The sequence below is a fragment of the Mastomys coucha genome, unplaced genomic scaffold, assembly GCF_008632895.1.
Source record: "Mastomys coucha isolate ucsf_1 unplaced genomic scaffold, UCSF_Mcou_1 pScaffold20, whole genome shotgun sequence".
NCBI lineage: Eukaryota > Metazoa > Chordata > Mammalia > Rodentia > Muridae > Mastomys > Mastomys coucha.
In genome coordinates, this window is record NW_022196903.1 from 108721065 (window position 1) to 108742657 (window position 21593).

Sequence of the window (21593 nt, forward strand, 5' to 3'; positions counted from 1 at the left end):
TGGCCCTGGTAGGGGGAATAACTTTCTTACTGCTTGGAAGTTGTGTGTAAGAAGTCACGGGCCTCTTAATCACTTGCCCAGAGCACCCAAGTGACGTTTTGCTTGTTCTGCATCTCTGTTTTTTTTTCCATGGTTGACACCACCCAAGATTGCCCAGTTTGGGACCAGCCCTGAAACTCTGAGAGCTGGAAAGGCCCCTAGAGGCATCAGGTATCATGTAAGAAGTAGAGAAACTGAACTCTGGAGAGGAAAAAAATATGATCCAAGGTCACCAGGGAAGTTGTCACATGCCTAGCATCTACTTTGGATAGGGTCTAGAGAGGACCCTTACATCTATCCCATTGCTATGGGCAAGGGAGAAGTGTATTGCCCACAGACTCAGGCTTAGATCTGGGGACCCTAGAGGAGAACCCAGGCCTCCCTAGTAAAGAATGGGAACAAGAGAGACAGGTCACAGGTCATGCGCCCCTACCCATGTCAGACCCTAGGGAATGTGTCTATCCCCCAGTTCTGGCCTTCACGCTCTGACTGCCAGGGTCACAGGCTGTGTTTAGCAATTCTTTAGCACAGAAACCCGCCTGGGACACAGGGCACATGGACACCAGCTCCTGGCCAGCTCCATACCCATTGCAAGAAGAGCAGCCACCATGTGAAGCAATGATTGCCACATGCCCAGAACCCAGCGTCTTAGGATCAGGCCATGGGGACTCAGGGGACCCAAGTTCTGGTGCAAAGGCTCATATGATCAGGACCAGCATTGAGCAACAGTTTGGGTCAAGGGTTTGCCAGTCAGAGGCTGCAGTAAACAATGCTGGGCTCCCTGGATACAAACACAGTAAACCTCATCCACGGAGTAGCAGCCCCAGGATAAGACAGTGGATATACGGGATCCAACGTTCATGCAGGATTTCACATATTTCCAGAATTTCTGGGATGCGTGAGGTGTCATCACTTCCTCTTATTGCGGAGGAAACTGAGGTCAGGCACAGGGTGTGACAGGCCAAGACTTCAGGTTACTAAGTGCAGAGACGAGAGCTTAAGTCCTTCTCCAGTGTCTCCTAAGGAGATGGGATGTGTGAGTGGGGCGGGAGCATTTGTCTGCATTCACCCCAGGTGAATTATTAAAGCCCACCCAGGTCAGCAGCCTAGGCAAGGGGCCAAATGTAGGAGGACAGCCAATGCCTAGGAGCCTCAAGTCCTATCAGAATCTGACGCTTGGCAGCCTAGTGGCTTCAGTCAAGTCCCTTGACCTGCCCTTGACCTGAATTAGTTTCCTCATACCTGAAGGAGGGGCAAGAGCCACAGGGATGCAGGCCACCAGGAGAATTCAGCCAGCCCATTGCTGCCCCTGGAGACCCTGTTGGAAGCCCCACAAATGGTTGTCTGCCTAAGGGTATTTTTAAACATTTTTCTCAAACCACAAAGAAACCTTGTGAAAAAAAAATATATGACATATTTATATCCCAAACAACATATTTTATCACACATGCACATACACAACACACACACACACAAATATACTTAGTCAATTAACCTACTGATGGGTGAGCTTTTTAGGATGTTAGACAATGTACATGTGTGTATATGTGTGTCGGTGTATTCAGAAACTAGAGGTCCACTTCAGATGTCGTCTTCAGGAACGCTGTCCACTTCCTTTGGCACATGGTCTCTCACAGGCCTGAAAAGCACCAACTAGGATAGACTGGCTGGCCAGCCAGCCCCAGGGATCCTCCATAGTCAACACTTGTATGTGGGTTTTAGGGATTAAACTCAGGTCCTCACACTTGTGAAGCAAGTACTATATCAGTTGAACTATCTATCTGGCCCTTGTCAGTGATTTTAATCAACTTAGACTGCTCTCCTAAGAGACCAGGGATTGGTGGCGACCTACAGTCACAAATGAGTCTACAACCCTCATAGGTACAGTCACAGGCTCAATGAGTTTTCTATCACTAAGAGAAAACACCTGAGTCGATCATCTTATAAGGATGAAAGGTTCATTTGGGCTCATAACTTCAGTTGTAGCCTGTGTCCACTTGCCCCGTTGCCTTTGAGCTGTGGCAAGGCAGACCATAATGGTGGGAATCGTGTGATGCTATCCTCATGGCAGTCAGTAAACAAAAGATCAGGGAGGAGAGGCTAAGATCCTACTGCTCCTAAGTACTTGTGATTTTACCCATTGCTGTGGCAAAATACCCGACAGAAGCAACTTAAGACAGGTTTCTCCTGACTCACAGTTTGAGGTTCCAATCCGTGGTGGGGAAGATACCGCAGCTGAGCATGAGGCAGCTGCTCACAGGGCATCTGAGTTCAGGCAGCAATGATGCTCAAGTCCCTTTCGTCTTTCTATTCATTCTGGGACCGCAGCCTGTGAGATGGTACCACCCACACTTAGAGTGGTTAACCCAGTCTAGATAATCACTCACAAATGTGCCCAGAGACTTGTCTCTATGATGATTCTAGGTCCTGTCAAGTTGGCAATTATCAACCACCAGTCTCCAAGGGCATATCCCCAGTGACATAACTTCCTCCCACCAAGCCCTTAAAGGGCCCACCATTTCCCTAGAATACAATAGTCATGGAGAGACTTAGAAGAGGAAGATTAAATGGAGTAAGGGAAGGAAGAGGGAGATAAGGAAGGGAATACAGCGAGTGATAAGTTACACTAAGGGCCATATGAGGCCTCATATAGAAACCTGCTACTATAGAAGCATCTTAAAATACATACATATATGAAAAAATTCTAAATGGAATCCCCAAACAAGGGAGATAATTCCCCAACTAGACACCTTTTGCTATCAAGTAAATCTTCAAGTTCACCTTGGGTTACATCTAATTGAGTCATTGACCAAAGAGTCCCCATGGAAACCCCTAAACAACCCGCGATATTGCCCAGGCTATTAACTGCTCTCCACAAATTGATGGTAAAGCCCTATTGCTGAAGACAACACTTACCTATCTCATTGAACTTGGGGAAGTCAAGCCAGTGCCTAACTACAGCCTTCACCCTTTCTGACTAGTGGTACTGGAAGGTACTCTGTATGTACTCTGTATGCCACCAGAGAAGAAAGGTAACCATTAACCTATGATCTACACTGGTATCCTGCATACACGATATGCCTCTGTAATGATGGCACACATGTGGAACACCCAACCACTATATACTTGGATATAAGGCCCATACCGTAAAATGAAACCCATGTCTGACAATGCTAAAGTGACCAAGGATCTAAGACTAGAGAGGCCATAGACTTAAGGAAAACCCAAATATGATTGTTTTCTTAAAGGAGCACAGCAGTAAAATGTCTCCTAATGACATACTGCTACACCATAGATCAGTGTCTCCCCCTGCCATGATCCGGGAAGCTTCCTCTTGCAGTAGATGAGAGCAAATACAGAGACCCACAACTGGACAGTGAGCAGAGCGACTTCGGAGCTCTCAGTCATACATGGAATCAAACCTATCAGCTCGGGTCTCAGGGCTATGTGGAAGAGGACACAAAAAGATTGTAAGAGCCAGAGGGGATGATGGATAGCATCAAGGAAACCAATGCATGTGTAAAGCACAGAGACAGTGGCAGCATGCACAGGGCCTGCACAGCTTTGAGCCAGATGGGGTCCCAGCACTGAGAGGAGGAAGTGGATAGAGCCTCCCATCCCTAATCAAGAAGCTCTCTTCAACTAACAACTGCTTGCAAAGGAAAACTCAATTTTCTACAATAGAATCTTAGTGGGTATTTAAACTCCACTTAAGGGCAAGGTCCCATGCCCAGCAGTGGATGGCCAACACAGAACAAGCTCAGTGGTTTCTTTGTAGATTTGTATTTTTGTCACATAATGCTTTGTTTGGTTTTATTGTTTGTTTTTGTTTTGTTTCTGTTTTTTGAGTGAGGGTTTCTCTGTATAGCCCTGGCTGTCCTGGAACTCACTCTGTAGACCAGCTCGAACTCACAGAGATCCACTTGTCTCTGCCTCTCAAGTGTGCCACCACTGCCTGGCTTTGTTTGGACATTTTTTTATACTATTGGTTTTTTGCTTGTATACTATGGTTTCCAATTTTGTGTTTTTATGGATTTGGTTTTGTTTTGTTTGTTTTTTGGTGTGTGTGTGTGTGTGTGTGTGTTTGTGCTTTCTCATTTTTTAATTCTGATTTGTTTTTGTTTTTTTTGTTTTTGAGGGGTTGTTGTTCAAAGATAAAAAGAAGACGAAGTTGGATGGAGGGGAAGGTAGGGAGGATCTGGGAGGAGATGGGGAAAGGAAACTGTGATCAAAATATACTGTTGAATCATCCATCTAAATAAAATAAAATATCATAACAAAATACACACACACACACACACACACACACATGCACGCACACACTGGTTCCATCTTTTCCCAATGGTCTAGCCCTGGAGACCAAGCTTCAACCCAAGGACCTTTTGGAAACATACCACCAGATCTACACTGTGTCAGTCAATGTCTTCTGAGCCTATACATCTTCCTGACATGGAGCCCAGCATGTGCCATTGGATGAGTCGCAGCCCAGTGTAAATGTCCCCACCTCACTGAAGCCACCTTTGACTTATTGTCTCCCATAACCATGTTCTCAAGTCTGCGTCCCCTGCTAGGATCCTGGACTGACCTGTGCAGGCATAAATAGAGCTGGAGGAGAATCTAGCTGTGTAGCCATGGACAGAAGCCACAGCCTCTTTGCCCCTCTGCATCCTTCGTTGTAAAGGAGGAGGGCCGAGCCATCCCTTCCTCTCAGGTGACTAGAATGCTGCGCTGCTCAGCTCTGAGAATCCAGAGACACGGTCAGAGTCATCTTTATTACTTCTCCATGATGATGAGTGAATACTCTTCTGAAAGTGTCTGTCTTGTCTCTCTAGGTTAGACTGTGATAAAACGCCCAAAGGGGGGCATAGGGCTTGCCCTCTATGGGGCATCTCTACCTGCCATCATCCATGGGGGGCAGTGCTTGCCTGTGCCTGACCCAATCTGAGGCTGGCGAAGTGTCTGCAGAGGTAAGCACATCTCCACATCCCCACTGAGGAAAGCGATGTATCAAGCTGAAGTCTATGTAGCAAGGACGAGATGGAACTAGAACTTCAACCCAGAGCAGGCTGGAGAAACTCGTTTGCATACTGCCTACCACTGCTATCACAGTCGTCTCTGCATCCCACAGCCTGGCGTGGCAGAGATGCAATGATACCTGTAGAATAGAGAGGGTCCTGAGACACCCCTACCCAGGAACCAAGACCTTATAGCTACCCGCCTTGTAGGTAGACAGACTTCCAAAGTATGATGCAGATGTCCACACTGGCAAATGTGGGTGTCTGTTGGAACTGGCTTTATCATGACTCTGACACTCCAGGCCTTTGCTTAGTTCCAGACTCCTTCTTTTGACGTGGGTTGTCTGGGAGGAGAGGAAATATCTCCTCACACCTCCTTTGGGAAAATTTGTCCCTTTTCTTTACAATTCATCTTTATTCAGAAAAAAAAAGTTGAAAGAGAATAAATTAATCCACTGCAGCTATTCATTCCAAAATGAGGGAAAGAAAACTAGAAATGAGCTTCGAAGGCTGACCACCCAGAGATGGTATCCTTCATGAAAGTGCCGTCCCCTCAATTTAGTCCTTTCTGTCTAAGTAGATACACACATAATTTTAACCAAGATTCTGTTTGAAATCCTGCTCCAGCCTCTTAAAATGCTTTAGTTGTTACTCTTGGATTTCCATTTTGTTTTGTTTTGTTTTTGAGACAGTCTCATGTAGCCCAGGCGAGCCTCAAACCTGCTATGCAGCCAAGGATGACCTTGAACTCCTGACCTGTCTGCCTTTTAAGTGCTGGAATTACACGTGTGGACCACCACACCCAGCTTAACATTTTTTATGTTAAGAATAATTTCAGTCAGGCATGGCACACACCTGTGATCCTAGTACTGGGGTAGGAAAAGCAGAAAGACTTCTGTAAGTTCAATGCCAGCCTGGGCTACATAGACAGACTATGTCTCAAAATAATGATGATGGTGATAATGATGATTGATGATGGCGATGACGATGACAATGATAATTCTGGCTTACTTTAGACATTGTACACACTGTGGCAACAAGGTCAAGTGCACACTGCTGTGGCTGGTTTCAAATGAGTCCTCCATTCAGTTCTGTGCCTGTGTAATCAGAGACCACCTGAGCATAAAACTGAGCACATTAAGAGTTTGTCTCAAAATATGTTTGTGCACACAGATGGATGTGTGTGTGTGTGTGTGTGTGTGTGTGTGTGTGTGTGTGTGTGTGTGTGTTTTCCTAGAAGGAAATGCAGGAGCTTCCTTCTTTGTCTCTCAAGACCCTTCTTCTGTGGCACTTGGCCATAGTTCCCATTGGTCACTCAGTGGCAGAGTTTTGTCCATGAAGGTCACACCGAGTGGGAACAGGTCTTTTCCAGGGCCCCAAGTCTGTGGCTCCAATGTCTACCCCAGGTCAGTGTTCCCATCAGCAGCTCAGTGGCTCAGTGTCGTTCGTCCCTGAGTGGCCTTGCCTAGAAAAACCTATCTCTGTTGCCACAGAAGGCGGGGGGGGGGGGGGGGGGGGGGGGGGGGGGTGCGGTCACTGGGAATTCTCCCCTGGGAGGAATTCTCCCACTTTCTTGGGCTTTTTACATCCATGAAAACAAATCAGAAATTGCCAGGCTCAGTGGTATAGGCCAGACTCGGGGGCTGAAGGCAGGAGTATTCTAATTTCTAGTTGCAAATTAATGAGATCCTGTCTCAAACCATTTAAAAAGTGGTAAAGGGCTAGGGTTGGGGCTGAGAGACAGCTCAGTGTAAAATGCTTGCTGCACAAGACGGAGGAACAAGTTTAGATTCTCAGAACCCACGGGAAACATGAGTGATTGTGGTCCCCATCCTTGGAATTCCCAGAGCAAGGCAACTCGTCAGACTGACAGACATAGTGAGAGGTCTGAGTTCACGGAGAGATCCTGCCGCACATGGGAGGTGATGGATTAAGACAACTGGCGTCAACCTCAGCCTCCTCTACATGCATATGCACGTACATAGATGAATACTCACATACATGTGCACACACACACACACACACACACATGCACGAGGGGATTTACAGGACTGATAGAAAACCTACCCAGCATGCACAAGGCCTAGGTTCAATCCCTAATACCATTTTTTAAATTACTTTTATTTTTTTACAGTCCAGTCATTACCCACTCTGGGTCCATTCTCCCACAGTTCCACATCCCATTCCTCCTCCCCCTTCCCAATCCACCCCCATCTCCAAGAGGATGTCCCCATACCCCCACCACACCCCCTCAACAGGCCTCCCCCCTCCCTGGGGCCTCAAGTCTCTTGAGGGTTAGGTGCATCTTCTCCCACTGAGGCCAGACCAGACAGCCCCCTGATATATATGTGTTGGGGGCCTCAGACCAGCTAAGTGTATGCTGCCGGGTTGGTGGCTCAATGTCTGAGAGAGATCTCAGGGGTCCAGGTTAGTTGAGACTGTTGGTCTTCCTCTAGGGTTGCCCTCCTCCTCAGCTTCTTCCAGCCTTTCCCTAATTCAACCACAGGGGTCCCCGACTTCAGTCCATTGGTTAGGTGTAAGTATCTGCGTCTGTCTCAGCTAGCTGCTCTTCTGGCCTCTCAGAGGACAGCCATGCTAGGCACACCATAACATCAGTAATAGTGTCAGGCCTTGGAGCCTCCCCTTGAGATAGATCCCAAGTTGGGCCTGTCACTGGACCTCCTTTTCCTCAGTCTCTTCTCCATTTTTGTCTCTGCTCTAATACCATTTTATTTAAAAAAAAAAAAAAAAAAAAAAAAAAAAAGTCAGAAACGAATGTGCCCACATACACTCCAGGCAAGAACATCAGCCTGCCCTGAACAGGAGATGCCCACACGGCTTTATAAGGCTCCCTCCCTTTCTCCATCCTTCTCCGTTACCAGCCATGATCATCCCTTCAGTGGCCTCACTCGACTTTTTTGTAACCTTAGGCTAGGGGATAAAGAAACTTAGGGTTCCCAGAGGGGAACTTTGGGACTGGGACTGTGGTATGAATGTGTCCCCAAGGGTACCTGCATTGCACACCCCGCCCCCAGGACAGTGGTGTGGCAAGGTGAGGCTGATGTGAATGAAATAGCCACCAACATCTTCAGCAGAGCAACTGTAACTACTTGGGACCTTCAAAAATCAAGCCTGGTGTTGTTCCCGCACGGAAGGACAGTGATGAGACTCCAGACTCCAGTCTCAGGAGGTACATCAAGGTGGAAGGTTAGCTCAGTGGAAGGTTAGCTCATGGGGGCAGGTGCTCCATCTATGCAACTACAGGGAAATTGTCAGTTATGGTGTGGTGGGACTTCACAGTGATACAGCTGCTTGGGGGTCACCTACACTCCTGTAAGTGACCCTCTCGTTTGTGTTCAGTAACTAAACCCAATGAGCTTGTTGGTTTGCCAAGCTGGACTTGAATGGGGTCCTTGCTTTAGTCTGTCATCAGTGTCCTGTCTGGGGTGAGTAGATGTTTGCTCATGTCTCAGCAGAGACAGTTCACACAACAGGAGCCTTTAGAGGTGATCTAGGCCGTGAGGGCTCTACCCCAACAGAAGTATTGAGCTTATTATAGGAAAGACTTCCTGATGGAAAAATCAGTTTGCCCCAAGCCCTCCCTTTCTCTCCTCCTCTTCCCACCCCCACCTCTCTCCCTTTCCAAGTGATATTCTCCAACATGTTAGGACATAGCACAAGCCCTCGTCTGGTTCGCCCCCTAGATCCTGCCTCTTCCAGCCGTCAGAACCTTCTGTTCTTCAGAAGCAACCCACCTTTGAGTATTCCGTTGAGCAACTGAAACCAAATTACGACAGAGAGCATTGATATGCCATTCATCTAAGTCTGTGCCTGTCTTACTGTCCCTGACTAAGCAGAAGCAGCTCTCCATCAAAGAGCCAAGTAGTGGGTGTCTGTCTCAACATCCCACTCCCCCAGGACCATGTGGAAGTCCCTGCTAGGATGCGCCAGCTGAGCCAGGCAGCAAGGGTGAACCTGGTGTCTTTGGCTCTAGCAGGATAATGGGGAAGCCAGACAAGGGTTGTGTTCTGCTTTTCTGTAGCTACAGCATATGGATGCCCAGAGGACAGCAGGGCAGCCTGAGCCTGGGCATAAGAGATGGAGGCCTAGGAGCTGCTCATCCGAAATTCTTCCTCTTCCCCAATGTTACCAGCAGACACAGACAACCAGGCATTTCCCCCATGAAAGTGGGATTTTGATCAAGTCATCTTCACCCCACAGGCACTGTCCCCTCCTGGCTTGTGGTCTCCCCTCCTCTTCCACCTAACATCTAATGTCAACCTGGCTTCCCTAGATGCCTTTACTCCTTAGGCTGTACCTCGCTGAAACACCTTCAGTGGCTCCTGAGTCCATGATAATGTGAAAATGGCCCATTCTTCAAGACTCTCGCCATCTAACTTCAGCTGCCTCCCATCTCACCTCTTGCTCCCCAACTTCCAGCTGCACAAAGCCCGGCCCAGCTATCTGTACCCCATTCCTACTCCAAGACCGGAATTGTCCTCAGTTTCCCCGTGTCACTTTGATTCACATCGTCAGCAAAAACAAACCCCAGCTGCCACAAGGACTTTGTCCTCCACTAGGCTGGGACCCTCTTGGGGGCCCAGCTGCTTTATCTCTATTCTCAATGGCCTGAGTTCCAAAGGTGCCAAGGAAGCAGCTTCCCTACTTCCGATGCCGCCCTAGCAAACTATCTAGCACTTTCCTCCGAATGGTTCGTGAAGTCATGTTTGCAGAGCATGAAAGGCAGAGCGTTTGCGTGTGGTGTTTAAGTCACTTAGCTTCCTGGGAGCAGTGTTCTCCAGACACAGTCCTACTACGTCTGACCTCCCAGCGCAAGGAGGGGAGTGCTTGGCAGGGGGGTGGGGTGGGGGGGGGAGAACCCCTTCCAGAATAAGTACACCACATTTGCTGAATTTTACTTTCTGGTTGTCAGGAGTCAGGGCAGCCACATGAATAAGCTCCTTTGGACAGAATGGCAAAGACACCACACAGGCAGGTGGCATCCTGGTAACTCCCTTCCTTCCTCTCTGGGTGTGTGGCCTCATCAAGCTGGCTGATGCGGGGCTGGAGGGCAGCCTCCACCCCGCCATACCACCTCCTGTCTGGGCAGGAGGGGAAGCAGCTCCCAGGTTGTGAGGAGATGTTCTGTGTGTTGTGGGCTCTTGGGAAATGCTGGGGCCAGAGAGGAGGGAGCAGCCGGCCGTGGCAGGCGCCTTAAGCAAGCTCCCGGCAGTTGCTCCATCCACGGAACAGGCCGATGAGGCCCCAGGGTGGGGCGTTGCATCACATTCTTAGAAAGCTGTCTCTGTACCCACATTTCCATCTGGGGCCTGGGCTGGGTTTCTTTAATTGCTGCTTTTTCACTTCCAAGTTTCTGAGGACAAATCTGGACAGGGCTGTGGTGAAATGACAGTTATTAGCCAACCTTCCCGGGCGGTTAATCAGAACTGCACAAGGCTGTGGCTCCCAAGGGTGATCTTTAGGGAATCCACACACTCTCCCCTGAAGTGGGCACTCCGCTTCCAGACACCGACCCTCAAAGACACTGAGGCAGCCCCAGGGGGAGGAAGCAGCTTGCCCATAGCCACGCAGCTTGTCCAGGGTGAAGCCCTGCCTCCCCTGAGAGAAAGTAATGTGGGCTGTGGAATCAGGCTGCAGTGATGTTGGTGTCAGCTGTGCTATGGGCTCCCTGCTGTCAGGGTGGCCTTTCCTACTCCCTAGGGCTCAGTTTTTCTATCTGTAGAGTGGGTGGTCTTAATGGTCACATTTTGATTATGCCTTATGTTTTATTTGCTGGGGTGGGACCTAGAGCCTTGTTCACACTGAACCCATGCTTTCTCTGTGAGGGCAGACCCTCACTCTCAACCCCTCTATGCACAAGGCCTCTTTGTAGTCCTGGATAGCCTGGAACTCCCTTTGTAGACCAGGCTGGCCTCAAACTTAAGAGCCCTGCCTGCCTCTGCCTCCTGAGTGCTGTGGTTAAAGGTATTCGCCACCACGGTGGACTCTGTCTTCACTTCTTAATCACCAGAATGCTTCAAGCTAAAGTTGGCTGCAAACAGGCAGGAGGAAGCTCTGCGGGATGAGGAGAACTTCGAAGACTGTGGCGACAGTTCTGCAATTTTGTGTTTTCTAATAGACCATACACTTACAACGAGGGAATTTTATGGTCTGTAAATTATACCTCAATAAGGCTATAAAGAACAAAAAGAATGTTCTATGAAACACTAGTATTCAGACCCTGTGCTCCAGGGATCCTGGGAAACCGAGTGGTTGTGTGATGGTAAACAGCCTCACAATCGGCACCCTGAGGGTACTGAGATCCTGTCCACACCTCCTACTCAGCACAGACTGGAAGGGCTCCGAGTGAGCTCCCTTCCCTCCTCTGTGCCACCTACCCAACTCTCTCACAGCCCTAGGAGTGTGGAGGCGGCTCCCCAGCCCTTGCTGGAACAGGGAATGACCAAAGGAAGAACTTGAACTGTTCTAAAAAAAGGAGTGGTTTGTTGTTGTTTTTATTTAAGTGCATGCGTGCACGTGTGTGTGTGTGTGTGTGTGTGTGTGTGTGAGAGAGAGAGAGAGAGAGAGAGAGAGAGAGAGAGAAAGAGAGAGAGAGAGAGAGAGAGAGAGGCCCAGAAGAGGGTGTCAGATCCCCTGCAGCCAGAGTTACAGGCAGGTGATTATAAGTTGTCAGATGTGGGTTGTGGGAACCAAACCCAGGTGTTCCACAAGAACCGAAGGTGTTTTAAGCACCGAGATACTCACCAGCCCTCCCTGTGAATCTTTGCAGGGCCGTGCTGGACCTGGGACTGTCTGGGGGGTGGGCGGGTGTGTTTACTACTAATCCTCCACTGAACCAACACTGAACTGGAGGCCCCCAGCAGGTGTTCAGTAATGAGGTGATGACTGTATGAAGCACACTGAGTGAATGAATGATGAATGAATGAATGAATGAATGAATGAATGAATGAGTGAATGAGTGAGTGAATGGCTTAGTGCCTCCCCTGAGACAAGTAGAGAGGACATTTGCAAGTATGTGCACATGAGATGTGACTTCAAACTCCCAACTTACAAGCAGCAGCCAGCTGAGTCAAAGGCACAACTCTCTGGGAAGGAAGGTGACAAAAGACCCAAGGGCCTGTGCTGGGGTGGAGGAGGGATCATGTGCAGCACCCAGTCTAGGAAAGACTAGTCCCTTGTTTCTTTTTTCTCTTCTTCCTCTTTTCTGTTCTTTTCAACCATGCAGGGGATCAAACTCGGGGCCTCATGCGTGTGCTCTGCCATTGAACTGTAGCTCCAGCCCTCCCTGGTTCTAGCTCCAGCCCTCCCTGGTTCGTTTCTTTGGGTAGCCTCCGAAGGGTTACCTAATCGCTTGGCAGCCTTGCACTATCCCCTTGAGATCTGGATTCCAAATGAGCCTCTGACAGGCTTTGCTTGGGCCAGAGACCCTGCCTTGACTAACAATCATTGGGTACCTGAACGAACGGTCCTATGAGGACCACACCTAATAACAAGGCTAAGGAGTGGACCTCAGAGCCAAACATGGGTTCTGATTTTGTAAGAAAAGGAGAGAAATGCTGGGCGGATCAAAATTACCCGTGTCCTCTGCCCACTGGAAAGTTCCATAGGAACAAAAGATTAGAGTGTCTGAGAGCAGGGGTTTCACAAAGCCAGATAAGTTCAGGGCCCCAAGCGTTCGACATGCCTGGGGTCATAGTATGTGCAGGAGGCAGACAGAACTACACACGGGTTGGGAAACCAAGAACTGGAGGATGGAATTTCTTCTGTCTCCCCTTAAACCTCTTGGCTATGTCACTGACCTGATACCAACAGTCATATCAGCACCGGGGCCACTTCCTGTGTTCTGGAGCCTTTAGGAGCCCTGTGGCTTTGATGAAAAGGTCTCCAAGGGGACAGGCTGAGACAGGCATACTAACAGGACTTTCCTATAAGCCCCAGCTCCAACTTATATTAAAAGTAAACAGGATCTAGGCAGAGATGGTGCGTGTTTTCAATCTCAGCACTCAGGAGGCAAAGGCAGGCAGATTTCTGTGAGTTCGAGTCAGCCTGGTCTACAGAGCTACTTCCAAGACAACCAGGGCTATACAGAGAAACCCTGTCTCAAAAAGAGTATGTAAAGAAGGGATGAAGTCAACAGGTATCTCCATGGTGCTTGTTACATACTTGTTTTCTGATCAGGCACTCACTCGCCTTACTGACCCATCTGATGGTTGACGCAACTGAGGCTGAGGTGACTTACCTACTGACAAGTGGCAGGATTAGAATTTGAACCCAAGACTGGCTAGCTCCAAAGACCCTGATCTAGTCTCTACAAGATCCTGATCTAGCCTCTACAAGTTTTCTCAGACAACTGTGTCACCTCTCCAGACTTCCTCGGCTACAAATGTTCAACACTGAGAGGGGCATCCCTCTAGATAGACTGAGAAGGAACATTCTAGGTAGAATCAGCAATCATGGTCCTGAGCGAGGGCCCTATGTAGTCTTGACATCTGGAGAAGACAGACTAAAGAGCCTTCAGCCAGCGAGCCAGTCCCTCCATGGGCTGGAGATGAGTCACCATCCTCTCTCTGTCACCTAAAGGTTGGGACAATCCCTGCCTGGCCTCCCCAGACCCTGCTTTTCCCCCTCAGTAGTGTCTGTCCATCGGCCTGGCACACTTCAAGTCAATCTGGAGTACGTGCTCAAACACACAGACTCCACGAACAATGCAGGGAAATAAAGTTCTTACAGGAAACGTCATCATATTGACTCATGACAGACCCATCCATAAAACAACCGAGGTACCTGGGCCAGCTCGGGGTGCAGGCCTGAGCCTCTCTCCTCAGCCAGGAGGAAGTAGGGATTGCTGGGGGTGGGGGGCAACTTCCCCTGACTGCCTGGAGGTTGGCCGGGACTACTCTGTATTATTTGTCAAAAGAGGGAAATTTTATTTTATTTTATTTTATTTTTAAAAAAAAGAATGAGTCCCTGTGCCTTGTCTCAATAGCTCTATTGCAAAAGCCCATCTTCAGGCTGTGGAGTTTTGCAAGCCATTTGCCCCGTTCAGGAGAGAAACACGAGAAACACGGCCCTCTCTAGGGGCCTGTGTCTTCATCTGTCCTTTCTGGCGACGTGAGGCCTGCTGTGGCCTTGATCCAAGTCTATACTCAGATTTGGGAGGCAGCACAGTGTGGAAATGAAGTGCCCAATTCAATGATGCAGGGCCTCCGTTTCCTGGTCTGCAGAACCTGAATAAAGTAAGATCACGTGGCATGGTGCATCCCTTCCTTACCCTCTGTGAGCAACAGCCTGGAGGCACAGCCTGGGAGTGTAGTGAGTAGCCTGGCTTCATCCAGGGAGCCTGGGCTAGCTCCTTTCTCTGCCTTGACTTCATGCTGCAGCCTGGCCTGCCAGCCGCCCAGGGTGTGGCACAGCTGGAGGAAATGGGTTGTCAATCAGGCTCAGGACACAGGCCTGGGAAGAGTCTGAGAGACAAGATGATGGTGTATCTGCCTCCTGCCATGGCACACTCCCCCCCCCCCCCCCCCCCCCCCCGCCCCCAGCTGAGCTGTAGCCATTTGTCTATCCTAGGATTTAAGTGACTGAAAGGGAGGCAGGGAGGGTCAGTGTCCCTCCTGGTTTCTAAGGAAAACCAGGTAGCACGGGGAAGACACTAGTAAGTACAGCTGGTAACTTAGTGTCCCTTGAGAGTGCAACCAGGTGCCTTCCAGTCCTCAGTCCCTGTCACTTGAATTATCACATACCCCTGGCCATGCCTAGCTCTGGTTGGGCCTTTGTGTGATAACATCCAGCTTTGCTCTCTCCCTTTGTTCCCCCATGTGGAGGCCACCGTACCCTCTCAGGACCATGCTCTGAGCAGACCACTCCCCTGCCTCAGCATTTCCAAGTACTAGCCCAGACTTCTAAGTTCATCACTCAAGTTTCCTTGACTCTTGGCCTCGACTGAGTGTACCAGCTTCCTGCCACCATCTTACAGACTCATTTTCAAGCATGTGCAGGTTCCTAGCCCTAGCCTGGTTTCTGCCCTGGTGCCTCATGCTTGTCTCATTGGTAAATTCTTCTTTCTGTAATACTCCAATGAATTTACATTTACACCCACGAGGGCCAGCTCAGACATCCCCTTTCTAGAAAGACAGACATAAGCCATTGTCAGAAAAGTTCCTTCCTTCTCTGTGCTTCCACATACACCCTGCCCATTAGACCGTCCCCTGTGCTTTCTTTGACTGAAGATGTAACAGGATAGGAGCTGCAGCTGCTCTAGCACCAGGATCCCAGCCTGCAGCAGGTTAGCCTAGCAAACAGTTACTCACTGGAAGGAGAGCGGCCTGGAGGATGTGTGTGCAGGCCTAGGGCTGCCCTCCTCCTGACCTCTTTACCTACAGGAAGTGGCCAAGACCAAGGCTCTCCGCTTTTGTCTTTATAACCTTCTTTAGTACTGAATGCTACTCTAAGGCTAGGATTTTCTTCAAAACCCCAGCAAGGCAGGCATGTGGAGATGGGAGAATAGCTGTACACAGCTGGGCAGAGGTGGATGACAGCGCTCCGGCTGGGCTACATCCTACCTGTGTCCAGCTCCCTGGTGGCCATGCCAATCCTGCACCCCTGCCTCCCAGTCTGTAAGAATAAGGCAGCAACTGACTTTCCAGGGTTAATCAAGACTGTATAGGTCAAAGGTCGTACAGACTACTTTTCCACCCCATTCCCCCCCATTCTTCTTCGTCTTCTCCTTCTTCTGCGCCACCTTATCTGACCTGGAATTTGCAATGTGGAAAACCAGGATGGCTGGCCTTGAACTCTCAGAGATCTGCCTTCCTCTGCTTCTAATGTGCTGGGGTCATGCACTGGCCTGGAGCTTGTCATGGCCAGGCTGACTGACTAGCCAGAGAGCCCCAAAGATCTGCCTGTCTCTGCCTTCCCAGACACTGAGATTGCAAACCTACACCACAATGCCTACTTTGTTTTTAAATGTGGGTTCTAGAGGTCGAAATCGGGTCCTCTTCCATACAAACACTTTACTGTCTAGAACACGAGAAGGCGAGGGCCTTCTTAGGCGCTTTCTTTCCTCCAACAGCAACGTACAAACTGTCCCAGCATCAGGATTCCTGGATACACCTAAATGTATAGCTCCCTGTCTTTTGACAGAGCCAGCCTTGCCTGGAAGCCCCACTAACTTGTTTGTCCACCGGGCTCGTGTGGCCCCCTGATGCATACCTGCATTTTAAAAGGTTTTAATATGTCACCGTTTAATTCTTCCTGGGGAGAAATTTTCTCGGTGATGGCAATATTTTGTAAATAACATACTTATTTAGTATGGGGAACGTGGGGGAAGGTGAAGTCAGTGCACAGCTAGTGAAGCTCCTTTGCAGCCCAGGTCGGGTGGGATGGAAGAAAGAGGCACCTGAAGCCTGAGCAGTAGCTTCCAGGAACCACAGTGGGTCCAGGCAGTGTCTGGGACACTTTCTAAGGATCATGATATGTAGTGGCAAATGGGAACCAAAGACAAGTGGCCAAGAGATTCAGGCAGGAGGTAAAAAACAAAGGCGCCCAGCCTGTGACGGCATAGTAACCCTCCCTAAGCTGCCTCCCCTCCCAACCCAAGCATACTTGACTTTCTGCTACTGATACCCCACAACCTACAGGCGTGGCCTTTGCCTTGTTGCTTGTTTGGGGTGTGGTTTTGTTTGCTTGAGACAGGAGCTCATAGAATCCAGACTGGCCTCAAGCTCAATAGGTAGTCAAGAATGGCCCTGAACCCCTAATCTACACCTCCCAAATTCTAGGATTACAAGTCCGTACCACCATTTCAGGGTAATGTGGTAGCAGGGATGGAACTCAGGGTGAGGAAGCCAGGGAATTTACTATCTCCACCTGGAGAAGTGGGAGAACAGAAACAAAACAAAACCACACATACACACACACACACACACACACACACACACACACAGAGTTCCTCAAGGGTCAGATAGCAGGGACCCGGACCTTTATCGTATGACTCTCTAGCCATATTGTCTGTGCACTGGCTGCAGGGAAGGAACCTGTGACCAGCAGTGCAAGGGACGGAGGTGCCCTGCACAGCAATATAGAGGAATGGAAAGAGGCAGTGGTGGAATGGCCCAGCAAAGAGGGCGCTGTCTGAGGAACAGGCAACACTACTGGAGCTGGGGGGAAATGGAGGGCAGAAACACAGGAAGAAGGGGTTTCTTTTCAACCCAGTGAATATTTCAATTAGTGGTTCTACTTGGTTATTTGTTACTTAGTTGCTTGCATGCTAGGTTGGTTGTTCAGTTGATTGGTGGATTGGTTTGTTTATTGGTTGGTTGGCTGGTTGGTTGGTTGGTTGGTTGGTTGGTTGGTTGGTTGGTTGGTTGGTTGGTTGGTTGGTTGATTAGTGGCTCCATTGTTTAGATGACTGGTTGTTTGGTTGGTTAATTACTCAATTGGTTGGTTGATCAGTTGGTTCAGTTGTTCAGTCCATTGAATCATTGGTTGTTGATTGATGGTTATCCCATTAGTTGTTTACTTGTTTGGTTGTCTTGTTGTTTGATTGGTTGGTTGGTTGACTGTACAGTTGGTTGGCTATTTGGTTTATGGGTCAGCTGCTTAGTTGGTTGGTTGGTGGTTTAGATGGTTGGCTGGTTGCTTGGTGGTTCAACTGGCTGGTTGATTTGCTGGTTGGCTGCTGGTTGGTTGATTTGTTGGTTGGCTGGTGAGTTGGGAATTGTCAATGTGGACAAATCTTAGATTCTGTTGCCTATTTGAAATATTTCCTGGACTTCCTTACTTAAGAAAATTCCATCTGAGGCTGGTATGCAGCTTAGTGGTGGGGCAGTTGCCTAACATGTAAAGTCCTGGCATCCACCTCCAGCACCACAAAGAAAACAGAGGAAGAGGAGGAAGAGTGGGGAAAATTGAGAGGAACAAGGCAGTTCCAGAACCTAATCCACCTCCTACTTACATGAAAGCATTTGTCCATTCAAGCAAGATTCATCTGGGCCCCCCCCTCTTACAGCTCTACGAGGCCATTTGATATCTAAACTCCTTGTTCAAGTTCATGTAATCTGTCCACAAAAGGAGCTTCCCATTAGTGCCAAGGTCATGGATGTGGCAGGAGCTTTTATAGAGTACTGCTACCCGCCAAGGACTGTGCCCATCACACACACACATGCACACACACACACACACACACACACACAGAGAGAGAGAGAGAGAGAGAAAGACAGAGAGAGAGAGAGAGAGAGAGAGAGAGAGAGAGAGAGAGAGAGAGAATTGGCTCCCCTGCCTCAGCACGAGTAGCCTGGAGGCCCCAGAAAGCTCCCAAGGTCTCTGAGCTGCCAGGCATGTCTCCCAGTCTCCATCAGGTCTGGTCTTTGCTGATGGCTGGTGATAGGGCTCCTCTGTGGGCTAGCGTCTGCTGCCTTGCTCTTCAGCAAACATTCCAGGGGGGTTGATCAGCCTGTGGTTAGTGCCGGTTGCCATTCATTTCTTCTGCATCACAGCCTAGAAGCAAACAAACAGAAAGCTATAATTTTTAAAAAGTCTAAATTAAGTCATAATGGTGCAGAGGCTCTGGGTTGAGTTTGTAAAAATAGATTTGCTAATTCCTCTGTCCTCTGTGCCAGTGCAGAGGCAGCACACTTCTCTAATAGTGAGACCAGGACGGCACCAGGCTGCTTCTGCCTTCCTGCACTGCCCTCAGGAAAACAGGGGGTCCCGTGGGCACAGAGCCAGAGCAAGCCTCACAGAAGGCCCAGAAGCCAGGCCCTGCGCATGCTGCTCACATTCCGACCCTGTGTCCTCAGAGCAAGCCAACAAGGTAGCTCACGACCTCCCTCAGCTGCAGTTTCTCCATCCAACACAACCTGAAATTTTTCAGGGCCCAAGATGGCATTTTTACTGAGCATGCACAGATCTTTCTCCATGCGGTTGTTCCCTAAACACAGTAAATTGTCCGTCTCTATAGCATGTGCACCTCATCCAGTATTTGCTGTAACACGAGATTTAAAGGTCTCAAAAGGATGTGCACAGACAGGTCCTGTCGCAAGTGCCGTGAAGTACTACAAAAGGGGTCTCAAACCCATCCCAAGGCCTGTGTTGGGGGGGGGGGGCTCTTATCCCCATCTGTCAGGTGAGTCAGATGAAGCTCTGGCAGGCAGGCCCTGTGCCTGAGGTCACAGTAGACTTCAGAGTTCTGCTCGTAGCAGCCAGGGGCCCAACTCTGAGACAAGTTGACTGTTTCAAAGATTCCCCCAGGCTTGTTATCCTGCTTCATCTTCCTGTACCGGGGTTTCTCTATGTCTCACCAGCCTGTTGGTACAAATGAGTCACCTAGCCAACCGGTTATCATCTCACCAGCCCAGCCCCACCCCTGACCCCCACTCACCTACCTGGTCCTTTAGCCACCCACCTCAGCACTTCCTAGAGCAAGAGTCCCTGAGATGCCCATGGACTCTTCTCCTTCAAAGCTTACCCAGTCAAGAGCACCAAGGAATCTGGCAGGGTGGGCTTCCTGGGGCTAGAGAGATGTAACCCACTAGAAGTAGGGGAGCGGGGTCCTGGTGGCCCCGGAGAGTGAGCAACCTCAGTGCTACCCTCACCCTCAGGAGCTTCCTGTTGGCTCTCAACATGCCCTCCAAGCAGCTACAGACTGGGACATGGGACCTCAGTAAGACACACACTAGTAGTGCTGCCACGTAGCCAGGGTGCCATGGGGAAAGCTCCAGGAGAGAATGGAGGGATTGTGAGAGGGGACACACCTGGTTGGCCCATGCTACCAGTCACAGAGGATTTAACAGTCCAGGTTCTGTGCTGTGAGCCTTTAATACCATCACCCACTTGTTCCTCCAAGCCAAGTAGGGTAGGACAAGGAGAGTGATCGGGCTCAGAGGACCAAGCCACTGGTCTGAAATCACTACACTAATGGATGGTGGGCTCCTGTAGAATCAGATCTGAGGGTCCCCAACTTTACAGTCTTGAATGTTGACTTTACCAGTGTGAGACCCAACACTGAGAAACTCAGCTTCTGTGATCTTCAGTCAAAGCCCCTGCTACATTGACTGCAGTTCTTAGGATAGGGCCTTCCATCATCTTCCCATCCACACAGTACAGTGAGCAGGGCAGGAATTCCCTGAATTCCAGCAGGATCCAGGCGGTGTACTTTCACATGGGGGCTGCGGCTGTGGCTCAGCTATGTAGAGCACTTGCCTTGCATGCTCAAAGCCGTGGATTCTGTCCCTGCATAAACTAATCATGGGACACATGCCTGTAATCCCAGCACATGGGAAGTAGAAGCAGGAAAGTCAGTTCAAAGTCAACTGAACTTTCTCAGAGCTTGGCTCCCTGAGTCTCAGAAAGAGGAGAGGGAGCAGGAGAAAGAAGCTAGAAAACAATAAACAAACATTTTCTGCCCATGGAAAAAATTAATTATTGCAAGTGCCTGGAAAGGTGGTACAACAGTGGAGAGCACTGACTGCTCTCGCAGAGGACCCAGGTTCAATTCCCAATCTCCCGTGACTCCAGTTCTAGGATCTGATGTCTTCTTCTGACTTCCATGAACAACAGGTATACATATGGTGCACAGACACACACGCGGGCCAAAATACCCCTGCACGCCTTTTATTAGTTAAATCAAACATTTTCCAAAATGAACCAGTGCCAAGCAAGATGGTATGTAACTGCAGTCTTGCGAGCCGTGTACCCACCCTCTGTACCACCCACGTAGCTCTTGGGCCTGACATCCTATCTTTTCTGTCACCTTGCCCTGAATTTGTCAGTTTTCTGTTTTCTGACCAGACTAAACAACTGAAACGCATGGGTGCTTTTTAAATGCTGTGAGTAGGCCTGGGCCCATTAGATTAGCCTCTGTAAGGTGGGCCAGGCTGAAGAGGATGGCTGCAGACAGTTCCTGGGGACCATCTGAGCCTGGGACCAACATGAGCTGACAAAAGCCAAGGGAGAGGCTGACTTCCCCGTCTCCTTCCATCCTCCTCTCCACCATGCCCAGGAAGTGGTCTCTGCCCTCCTTACTATGTGGCCCCATCTCCTGCTGTGTCTTGTAAGCTTTGCACACAGTAGGTGCTCAGTAAACATTTGGGAGTAAATCCAGGAAGTGGCTCCTCTGGCTGTTCTGTGTATGCACAGAAGTATGTGTTTATGTGTACATGTATGTGCATGTGTATGTGTGTATTCTTGGGGAGGGGGGCTAGGAACATGTATGCCACAGTGTACATGTAGTATGTGTGTATGTGTGTGTGTTCATGTGTATGTTCTTGTGTGTTATTGTGGTGAAGTGTAGGTATGTGTATGCTGCAACGTATGTGCTGTGTGTGTGTGTATGTGTAGGCACATGTGTGCCACAGTCCACATGTAGTATGTTTATGTGTTTGTGTGTGTTTTTGTGTGTGTTCTGATATTGGAATGTAGGCCCAGGTGTGCCACAGTGCACGTGTATGTATTCTTTTCTTCTCTTCTTCTTCTTCTTCTTCTTCTTCTTCTTCTTCTTCTTCTTCTTCTTCTTCTTCT

The 21593-nt window shown here is 49.3% G+C and overlaps 1 long non-coding RNA gene across 1 annotated transcript in view; it reads right to left on the minus strand.

Moving 5' to 3' along the window:
- Positions 1 to 16913: 16913 nt before the first annotated feature.
- LOC116099432 overlaps positions 16914 to 21593 on the minus strand; it is an 18950-nt gene continuing 14270 nt past the window's right edge. The window contains exon 2 of the long non-coding RNA XR_004122247.1: positions 16914 to 18572. This is a non-coding gene — a long non-coding RNA (uncharacterized LOC116099432). The remainder of the gene's footprint in view (positions 18573 to 21593) is intronic.